Here is an 11,301-nt window from a genome sequence, read left to right as displayed (position 1 = left end):
GGCCGGGTCCACCCGACCCGCGGGGAGCCGGGCCGCAGCCACGCGTGCGTGTGCGGTCTGGGGCGGGGGGGGGGGTGACCCGCACGGCGGCCTCCCGCCTTCCCGGGCCTGCCAGCCATCCTCGCGGGTTTGGGCTGTGGATTCTGAGGGTTCGAGGCCCAGCCAGCGTGCGGCCGGCCTGGCCGCCCGGCAGGACTAACTTCAGGTTGTACTCCGGTGTTGGCGGCTTTTGTTTTCTCTTTTTTCCTTTTTGGTAGGTAAAGGGGTGTAAATAGTGCTCCCCCGAGCGTCACCCGTGTAACCCTGACCCAGTTCAGCCCTCTCAAGCTCAGTCCTCGCCGCTCTGCCGGGTTCTGTGGCTGCTGCATCTGGAGTTTGCTGGCCGTGGGTTTTGAAAAGGGAGCCAGGGGTCAAACGCATCCAAAACCAACACCTGGAGATAACGGGGGGCTGTGATCTCCCCCCTTCTTTCCCAGTTCCACTCTTAGAAAGAGAAAATCGTGCCAGAGTGGCTGGCTGGTTGGCCCTGTGTAAGGGGCAAGGCCTTCTCAGGCCATCGGGGCTCTCCGAAAGGGAGCCGGTGTCACACGGATCCCAGGGAACTTCCACCTTGAGATCACGGGATTCTCGCTCTCCTGCCACTCCTTTGTCTAGATCCACCTTGAGAAATTAAAAAAAAAAAAGTACCACAGTTGGTTATCACCTGCTTGGAGGCTAGGCCTTACTTCCAGCATGGGCCACTGCGACGTGAAAACCGATTTCATGCTAATATTCTATGCAGGAGTATCATCTTCGGGACAGCTGGCCTCTGGAGATTTGGAGTGCTGGGTTGCTCATAGGATGGGGGAGGGGAGAGCTCTTTAGCGGCTTGATGGTACTGTCGGATGAAAACCTTCAAAAGTTAATGAATTGGATTTAGAAGGCACTTTTGTTCCGAGTGGGTAAGCAAACAGAACTACTTTACAAACGATTGACCTGTGTTATCTGATTTGTTAGTCCAAATTTACTAGACTTTAACCACGTCTGTTTTGCACCTGATGCTTGTAAAAACGTGGAATTTATCATTCAGCCTGTCTTGCCTAATTTGTTAATCAAAACTTGGTTGATGCTAGTCTGATTAACCAGCTAATCCTCAGTTCTACAACCGGTGCCTTTGAAACATGAAATTCGTCATGCATGCAGAGAATCAGAGGTGGAGTCTTTTCATAGTCCTTTGTCAATATTACATACTTCATTTCCAACAGTCTTAGAATAAAGGGGTTTGAATGTGAACAGTGTTGCTAGTGTTTTACACTTGTCCTAAAGATAAGTAAAAATATTTGAGAGTAGTTTTTATAATCTTAATATAAATAATTTGTTACTTTTTATTTTAACAAATCCTTGTGTGCTACAGCACCACTTCCAGCTTTTTTAAGTGGTTTATTGGAGATAAGTGTCTCATGGACTTTTCTGCCCCGGCTAGTTTCAAACCACGATCCTCAGATCTCAGCCTCCTGAGTTCATGTTCATCCCGTGCCTGGCTTGGCTGACAGTTTTTCAAAGTGGCAAATGTTATTTTTTTAATTTTGGGTCGGTTGTGGGGCTTGAACTTGGCCTGGGTGCTGTCCCTTAGCTCTTCAGCTCAAGGCTAACGCTCTACCACTTCCACAGTGCCACTCCTGGGTTTTTCTGCTTATGTGGTGCTGAGGAATCGAACCCAGGGCTTCATGCATGCAAGGCAAGCACTCTACCACTGAGCCACCTTCCCAGCCCCTGGCAAATGTTTATTTTAGCTTTTGTGGCTCCTCAGAGCTGCCAGGATGATAAATTTGTAAGAACAAATCAGTGTTTTGATTCCAAGCATAAATGATGCTTGATTTCCACTGTTTATAATCATTCCTTTTCTTTGAAGTTGCAACAGTCATTTCAACATCTGTTGCCTAGCAACCAAGGTTAGGATAGTAGATTAGACAAAACCCTCTTTTAACATGACCTGTATTTTGGTGACATTGCAAGTTGGCTCGGGCTGGGTTGGAGAGGGTTTTGACAGGTCGGGGTGGGAGGGAGTGGCTGGCTGCCTGTACAAAGAAGGTACAGCAGGAACAAAAGTTTGGGAGGGAAATACTCAGAAAACTGAAAGCAAAGGTGGGAGTGGCAGAGAAAAGCATGGTGCTGGGAGCTCAGTGGTTTCAGGGGGGCCAGGATGCAGAAAGGTCTTAAAATGCCATGCTCAGGAATTTGGAAATAAAGAACTAGGGTCACGTTTGCAGTTGTGGAAGGGATTAGTTTAAGTAGAGAAGCAACAAGATTAAATCTATTTTTGCTTTGTTTCCTAATTTCAGAAAGAAAATCATAAGAATCAGGTAGCTATTGGGTTTCTAATTTAGTCGATAATCTTCCATTAACCACTTTGCTTTTTTGCTATTTCTGGAATTCAAGACATGGAATAGTCCAAATAAAGACTGCAAAACACCATGGAAGACAGAACATGAAATACAGTGGATTTTTGTGCTGTTTTTGTTGTTGTTGTTTGGTTAATCATGGAGCCTGAACTCTGGGTCTGGGCACTGTCCCTGAGATCTTCAACTCAAGGCTAGGGCTCTACCACTTGAGCCACTTCTGGCTTTTTTTGCTTATGTGGTGCTGAAGAATTGAACCCAAGGCCTCATGCATACAAGGCAAGCACTCTACCATTGAGCCACCTTCCCAGCCCTGTGCTGGTTTTTAGAGCTTCTAAAACTTTCAGAATTACCTGGGTGACAGCAGTTTGTCTTGTTTTTTTTTTTTTTTTGCCGGTCATGGGGCTTGAACTCTGGGCTTGGGCACTATCCCTGAGCTCTTCAGCTCAAGGCGAGTACTCTACCACTTGAGCCACAGCACCACTTCCAGTTTTCTAGTGGTTTATTGGAGATAAGAGTCTCACAGACTTTTCTGCCTGGGCTGGTTTTGAACCGTGATCCTCAGATCACAGAGTAGCTAGGATTATAGGCCTGAGCCACCTGCGCCCCACTTAGCAGTTTGTCTTTGTTAATTGTAGGACCATCTGGGTCACACCTAGGAAGTGACTTAGGGTGGGCCCCTAGATTGATTTGGGATGGGATTGGTCACCAGAAAGATGAAAACATTAGAAAGTTTGGTCTTTACCATTAACCTCTGAGAAAGAGACTCTGTGTGTGTGTGTGTCTGTCTGTGTGTGTCTGTGTCTGTCTCTGTCTCTGTCTCTGTGTCTCTGTGTGTTGGGCTGGGCCAGGCCAGGTGAGGATTACAATCTAAAAAATCTTGAACAATAAGATTTGATGAGCTTCTGGGTTGCTGAAAAGGGGGAGGTGCAGGCAGCTTACTCCCTCCTCCCATTCCTTGTTTTGTCGATCTCCTCCACTGTAGCCTTTCTTTTTTCTACTTACCTATCTCTGTTTGTTATTTTGTGGTATTAGGGATTGAACCCATATCTCAGTTATGCCAGGCAAGCATTCTACCCAAGTTACAGCCAAAGCCCCTCCTCTCTGTACTTTATTATGTCTTTGATAGTGACCTGATAGGTGTATTTCTCTAAAGTGGGGGCTGTCTCCTGGGATGGAGGCCTTCGCTTGTGGGACCTGGCTCCTACTTCAGCACGGTGGAGCAGGAATTGTTGGAGTGGGAGTTGAATTCGTTTAGAGGATGTCCAGTTGGTGTCCACTGGGGGGAACTCCACTCATCTCAATACCCAAGTCTTCTCTGCAGAGTTGGAGTTTTTCCCTTTTGTAAGATACTTTAGAAAATATTTTTAAAACATTTGTTTTTTCCAAGGAAATTATAGATAGAGTCCTGAGAGGGAATCAGGAGAACAACAACAACAAAAAAAAAAACAGTTTGTAACACACCTAGCCCTACTTTTTCAGATGAAGTCAGGATCCAGAAAGGCTAAGTGGGTACATTTTCAATTCTGGGAAAGCCTTGCCATAGAGGCAGTTTGTCCATTGCTTTCTCTGTCTCCAGGGCTAGAATCAGTACTGGGCAGGTTATAGGCCTTCACTAAACATTTGTCAGCTGAAGTCTAACCGCTTCTCTTGATAACAAGTCCATGTCTTTCTCCATAAGAATTGTTTGTGAAAGGTGGCGTACCGAGAGGCAGAACACTTGAGTCTTCATCACTTTTACTAGTTTTCTAAGTTTAATAGCTTGCTTTGTCTCGGCTTAATGACGATATAATTTGACTTCAGTAAGTATGTGAAATCTTTTCTATTAAACTTCCTTCCTTGGCATATATTTCCACACTTCAGTTTTTCATTGAGTAAATACGGGATTATTTGTATTTCCATATAAATTATTAGTGGAATATTTTCCACTAATATTTTCCACTTTTTTTTCCTCTGAGATTTCTTTTAAAGCTGAATCATCAAACATAGGAGGGTAGAATGAATTAATAACCTAATAATTTTGTAGCTCCAGAATTAGTCTCAATTGGCTTGAATATAAAGGGTTTTTTTTTCTCTTTTTCTTTTGGGGTACTACTGAGGTTTGAACTCCGAGCCTTGTGTTTGCTGGACAAATACTCTACTACTTGAACCACACCCCCAAGCATTTTTCAGGCTGGGTTTTGTTTGTTTGCCCTAGGCTGGACTGAGATCTCTCTATTTAACTGTGTCTTATGTAGCTGAGACATCAACATACTGGCTGAGCTGGTGGCTGATGATACCCAGGTTAAGATTGGGATCTTGATGTTTTTCCCTAGGCTGACCTCAAATCCTGATCTCTGCCTATTGAGTGGCTGGAATTACAGATGTGAGGCTCTGCCCTCACACTTGAAAGGGATCTTCTATGTGTGCCCATCTTGGGATTTGAACTCAGAGCTTAGGTGCTGTCCCTGAGCTTTTTGCCTAAGGCTAGCATCACTTGAACCACAGCTGCACTTCAGGCTTTTTGGTAGTTAATTGTAGATAAGAGTGTCATGGATTCTCTTGCTTAGGCTGGTATTATAGGCATGAGCTACCAGGGCCCAGTGGAAAGGGTCTTTTTTAATATATATTGGATAGATAATGCGGAGCACACACAGGTGGGAGGATCAAAAGTTTGGAGAACAAATGACTACCAAATGAAACCCTGTCTCAAAGTTAAACAACACCAAAAACACCCTTGCAGCATAGAAGGATTTTTTTTTTACAAGATTAGATTTAACAACATGGTACCTTTTTTTGTTGTTGTTGTTTTCACTTCACTTTTAGGTTAAAATTTTTTGCATGCAAGTGTTTTCTTCCCACCATATGTCTTTTCCAAGAATGATGCTAATGCAGTTTCATCCGTTTAATTGTCAGTAATGCAAGAGATGAGAGTATTACTAAAATTCATTATGAAAAGGATCAGTAAACACACCATTCACCCAGACAGTATCTGGTTCATCAGTTACAGGAAACCCTTCAGCTTTGAGACCACATACAAAATTTAAAGTGATGCTAGTCTCCCCAATGTGTCTGAAGTATGTTCCCTTTGACCAGTGTCTTGGGTTGCTGGTCTGCATTTGTTACTACCCAGAAGCCTCAGGATCTCTCATGAAGATATGGGTGTAATATAGATTACCACGGTATAATATAGCTCTCTGAATGCGTTTTTTCTACACTGATTAATAGATATCTCAAGGATCTTTACAAAGTATTTGCTCTGTGTATAAACAAGCACCTTTTATCCAGGTTTATTACTTTTTAAAATCTTTATTGCTTTCTTTATGGGCAGTATCCAAGGTTTCTGAGCTTATGGTTGTAATAATTTTGTAAACTACAATCATTGTCATTAAACGTCCTCTTTTAGTTCATTTGTAAACCCTAAAGTGTTTGATGCTAAAGACTTTGAAGTGGGACATTGTTGAGTCAAGCTTTGTGGACTTTGCTAGGAGTAAAGAATTTTCATAGAAAGCACTGTAGCATTGTTAGAGGAAGATGTCATACATGTTCAGCCCTAGAGAAGCACTATTTGCAATAGACTGAGCAGACTCAGAATTTCCCAGAAGGTGTAGACTGATGAAAAGATTGCTCAAGGTTTTGTGGAGAAAAGGTACCCAGCATCTCTGAGATCTTTGAGCTTTGGCAGACAGATTCCTTTTTTGTAGAGTTAGTTTGTAAGATGACTGCATTAACTGAGATAGTATTTGGTGTTTAGCAATGGAAGTTCCCTCAATTCCACTTCTCCAGAGCACCAGCTTATTCCATCTATGAATGGCAAAGATGATGTAGGCTTTCTTCATACTTCCAATAGCATTACACTGTAGGAACTCATGTGAATAAGTGACCTTGGCTTCATATTTATTGTTTTGGGAGACTTGCCACTAAGAGGAGTTTATTCCCTTCCTGTCTTAAAGATTCAGTCACTATTTTGGTCTTTAATTTTCTTCCACTTTCCAGACTTTTCTCCCACAAATCCACTGTTGTAAGGTTTCTACTAATAGGCTAATAGGCCATTTACCTGAACTAGTCATTTTGCAGCAAGATGGGTTAGATTGCTTTCAATTTAAAGATTGTATGTCAAAAGTCTCTTGTAATAGAATAAGGAAAAACATGAAGTAGAGAGGTGGAGTAGTAAAATAATGTCTAGCCAGTGTCCAGTTCATGACTTGTAATAAGAGGTCAAGTGGAGCATCAACTGTGTCCAAAATTATGACCTGAAAGGTCAGGTAGGAATGTGTGGATCAAAGGCAAGGAGCTTTAAAAATATATGAGAGAGAGAGCAATGGAAGAAGAATATTGGAGGACATGTTGCACTGTTGTTGGAGGTTCTTGGAAATTAAGGTAGGAGGTTTGAACTTCATTTGGATCGGAGAAAAGCCAATGGAGACTGACTATGTGGTAGGAAATGTTAAAAAGCACTTTGGTTACAACTGTCATGCATTAGAGGGTAGAGAAAGTAGAACAAAAGAAAGTCAGAGCATTTTGAAATTTTCCAAACCAAATATTTCATGTGTCCTAAGAAAACTCATGTATAGCCAGATACCAGTGGCGCACACTTGTCATCTTAGCTCCTGAGGAGGCTGACATGAGGAGGGTGGTGGTTTGAAGCCACCCTGGGCAGAAAAAGTCTTGAAGACTCCTACTCCAAAATAGCTAAAGTGGTAAAGTACCAGTTGAGCATCCAAGCCCAGCAATCTTGCACCCTGAGTTCAAACCCTTGTGCAGTCAAAAAACTAGCAAAATAAACTAGCAAAAGACACATTACCTGCATTTGTTGCTGTATGTGTTTTTCAGGTGGTAGAGTGCTTGCCTAACAAATGTGAGGCCCTGATTCAAACATCAGTACTGCCAAAGCCAAATTTTAAAATCTCGTAAGTGTGTGTAGAACAGTGATTCTCAGCCTTTTCATTCATTTTTAGTGGCATTCTAAAAAGAATAAGTCTTTAAACATGTACATAGAAAAATGGAAGTTTCCGGACAATATATATTTGATCCCCTTCTAAAGCCTTTAAAAGGCAAAGTAAAGTTGTTCTGCCCTGTCAGCCTCTTTTGGGGCCTCCTGAGGCATAGTTCTTACTTGCACTCCTTTGCCTGTGTGTGTTTGGGGGCAGGAGGAGGGGTGGCAGCATTGTTCATCTTCCCACCTGCTCAATATTCTGTTTGCCTTCATATCAGAATCATGCATCTTTAGTTGTAGCTAATGTAATTTTGTTTACTGATCAGCCTTTGGCAGAGGATGTGAAAGAGTGCCCGTGTATGCTAAGGCACACCTGTTGAAAGTCGTCTTGTGAAAGAATGAGCTAGCTGGGAAGCAGGACGGATAGGCACAGATCCCAGGGGGAAGAGCCTTTGCAGTGAGATTTTTCTGTTCATTGCTGTAACAGACTGCCACATGTTGGAGGCTCAGAACAGTATGGATTTATTCATCGTAGGTTGGAAGTTCAGGCAAGCTAAAACCAAGATTTCTCTGTAAGACAGCTTTCCTTTCTGGCAGATCTAGGGCAGCATCATTTTCTTTGCTTTTTTCAGTCTGTGGAGCTCTCCACATTCCTTGGCTCATGGCCCACTTTCTCCATGTTCAAAGCCAGCAACATTGCATCTCTGAAAGTCTTCTATAGTCACATCGCCCTCTGATTCTCTTGTGCCTCCCTTTTCTGCTCTTAAGGAATTGGTGATTACATTGGGACCACCTGGATAATTGAAGCTATGCTTCTTTAGTAAAGTTCATCTCTTTAATTTCCTTTTGCCATGTGACTTCCCATATTCACAGGTTCCAGAGATTAGGTTATAGATGTGTGTCTTTTTAAAAATGTTTTTTTTATTGTAAAATAGTATACAGAGGGGTTACAGTTACATGGGTAAGGTTATAGATGTATGTCTTCTATTGACCATGTTAAAGAATTTAAATTTTTCTTAATGGTAAGAGAAACCATTGGAAAGCTTTATCAGATTTGCTTTTCAGGAAAATTACTCTGTTTATGTTTGGCATAGCTGTTGTCCAAAAAAATTATGTCATATAATTCAATTTACTAGGTCATTCACAACAATTTTTTCCCACAGATGCTTTAAAAATCCCTTTTCGTTTAGATGGAAGTGTTTCAAAAATAGTATGGAAAGCATAATACCTTTCCCTCAGCATTAATATTAATAGCTTATAAAATGATGATGCATTAGATGATTTATCAAGACCAGGAAATTAAAATTGGTAAAATACAATTAACTATGCTACTGATCATTTATTTCTTAAATTGCATTTCATCAGTTTTTCTACTGTTTTGTTTTTTGTTGTTGTGGGATCTAGTTCAAGATGTCATGTTACATTTAGTTATCTTGTTTCTTGTTCTTAGTCTGTGACAACTTCTTGTTTTGTTCTGTTTTTTTTTTTTTCTTCTTGTTTTTCTGATCTAGACAATTGAATAGTGGGTAGATACTTTGTTTTCAGTCCCTCATTTTGGGTTTCTGATGCTTTCTCATGATTAGATTGGAGGATAGGAAGAATATATAGGTAAAATACCCGAGTTTACATGGTATCAGTTTCTTTTATTGCTACTCATGTTAACCTTAACTTAAAGTGGATCTTAGCTCAGGCTGCTATAACAACGACAACAATAAAACCCATATAGCTAGCTGGGCACTGGTGGTTCACACCTGTAGTTCTAACTACTCAGGAGGTTGAGATCTGAGTTTCAAGGTTCAAAGCCAGCATGGGCTGGAAAGTCCATAAGACGCTTACCTCCAATAACCACCTGAAAACCTGGAGTGGTGCTGTGGCTCAAGTGGTAGGGCCCTAGCCTTGAGCTGAAGAGCTGAGGCCCAGGCCCAGAGTTCAAGCCTTATGACCGACAAAAACAAAAAAATCTCCCATACATTGGGTAGCTAAGCAGCCGACATTTACTTTCTCAAAGTTCTGGAACTTGGAAGTCTGAGGTCAGAGGAAGGTTTCCTTTTACATTGTTGCTATGTGCTCACTTGGCCTTTCCTTGGTATGTGTGCATAGGGAGATCTTTTGTCTTGTAAGGCCATTACTTCCATCATGATGCTCAGGCCCTAACCTAAACCTAATTACCTCCAAAGACTTTTACCTCCTCATATCAAAGTGGGTGCTGGGGCTTCAACACAAGAATTCTAAGTGGGGAGGGGAGTCTTGGAGAGGAATAGCTGTTAACATTCAGTCCATCACAGAGTGTGTTTAGCAAATTCCTCCACTATGAAGGTGGTTTTTTCCTTTTATTGCTGTGTAGTTAGAGTGACTTCCTTAGCTCCAGTATAGCTTCAGAAGAAGAGAAATTAAGCCCCTGGTCTTGGAATGAGATGTATTAAATAATGTTTTTTGTACATGTTAAAATTATCACACTAGTTAATAACTGTTCTTGAGGAAATAGATGTTATTCTATCCTACTTCTCCTTAAAATTTCACTAATTTTTGCTATTCCCTAATGATACTTACAGCAGGTATTACTATGGAATTCTAATAGTGAATTTTCTCTGAATTCGTTATTTGGAATTTTTCTCTACGGAAGGCTTTGACTGTTAATTCCCTTTTAAAATTTAGTCACTCATATTATTATGAACTAAAATATTTTATTCTTTGAATTCTAATTGAATTACATTTACTTATGTCTACATTATTTCCACTTTGACAACAGCCTTTTCAGATTGGCATCTGCATCTGTTTTCACCATTCTTTTTAATTGCTTTGTGGTCATGTGATTCTGTAAATCAAGGTGGTTTTATTTCCTTTCTGGTCTGTGGCTATTTTTTTTCTTAGCTTGATGGAGTAAATATTTTGTTTTATAGCAGTGGAGAAAGAGGATATCTCCTCATTTTCTTTAGCTTTAGGAAGCATTCTCTCTCTTACTATTAAGGATGATGTTTGCTGTAGGATTTAATAGTTATTCCATATTAGATCAAGATCATTTCCTTCTAGGGGATATATCGAGTGCTTACCTAGCATCTGAACTCCTTGTGTTTGATATGCAGCATCTCAAAAAGAAAAAGGAAAAAAAGTTCCTTCTAGTCTTCATTAGGAGGCTTTTAAAAATCATTACTAATGGATATTAGGTTTTACCTAATGTATTCTTGTATTCTAGCATCTATTGATGTAATTATATGGCTTAAGTCTATTACTAGAATTACATTTGATGGATTCCAGTGTTGAAATGGCCTTACATTTCTGGTGTGAACAGGTTTGCCAATAATTATTTTTTTTTGGTATACTCTGCTGTATTCTACTTACTGATATTTTTATTCACACAAAAAAATATTGCAACTAAGTTAATAATCACTTTTCCTAAAGATAATCTTCATATATAAGCATGTGATACAAGTGCTTGTGCTTCATGCCATTCCTATTTTTATTAGAAAACTTTACTCCAGATTGAGATATAATAAAATTAATAAATTTAGAAAGCTTTACTCCAGGTTGAGATATAATACAATTAATAAATTTTTCTCTGTAAAGTAGGACATTTGTGACAATGGCTATTTCCCCTGTGATTGCATGTGGTAAAGAATAGGATAATTACAGTGTTGCTTGGTGCCACTGCTTCCGTTTGTAGCGCAGGTGTAGCATTTGCTTTCCTATCCTTAATACAAATGTCAACTCATCTGTCTGTCATGAAGGTAGTTTTTAACTTTCCTGCTTCCAGCTCACACCTAAGTGCTGAGATGATAGGTATATGTCACCATGTCCCATTTAATAGTTGAGTTTAAAGCACAAACCAGTTTTTTTTTTGTTTTATTTTTTGTTGTTTTTTTTGTTCCGGTCATGGGGCCTGGGCACTGTCCCTCAGCTCTTCAGCTCAAGGCTTGCACTCTACCACTTGAGCCACAGTGCCACTTCCGGCTTTTTTCTTTTTGCTTATGTGGTGCTGAGGAATTGAACCCAGGGCCTCAGGCATGCAAG

This window comes from Dipodomys ordii, unplaced genomic scaffold (genome assembly GCF_000151885.1).
Source record: "Dipodomys ordii isolate 6190 unplaced genomic scaffold, Dord_2.0 Scaffold70, whole genome shotgun sequence".
Taxonomy (NCBI): Eukaryota; Metazoa; Chordata; class Mammalia; order Rodentia; family Heteromyidae; genus Dipodomys; species Dipodomys ordii.
The sequence above is the reverse complement of the archived record's forward strand: the minus strand, read 5'-3'. Positions refer to the sequence as shown.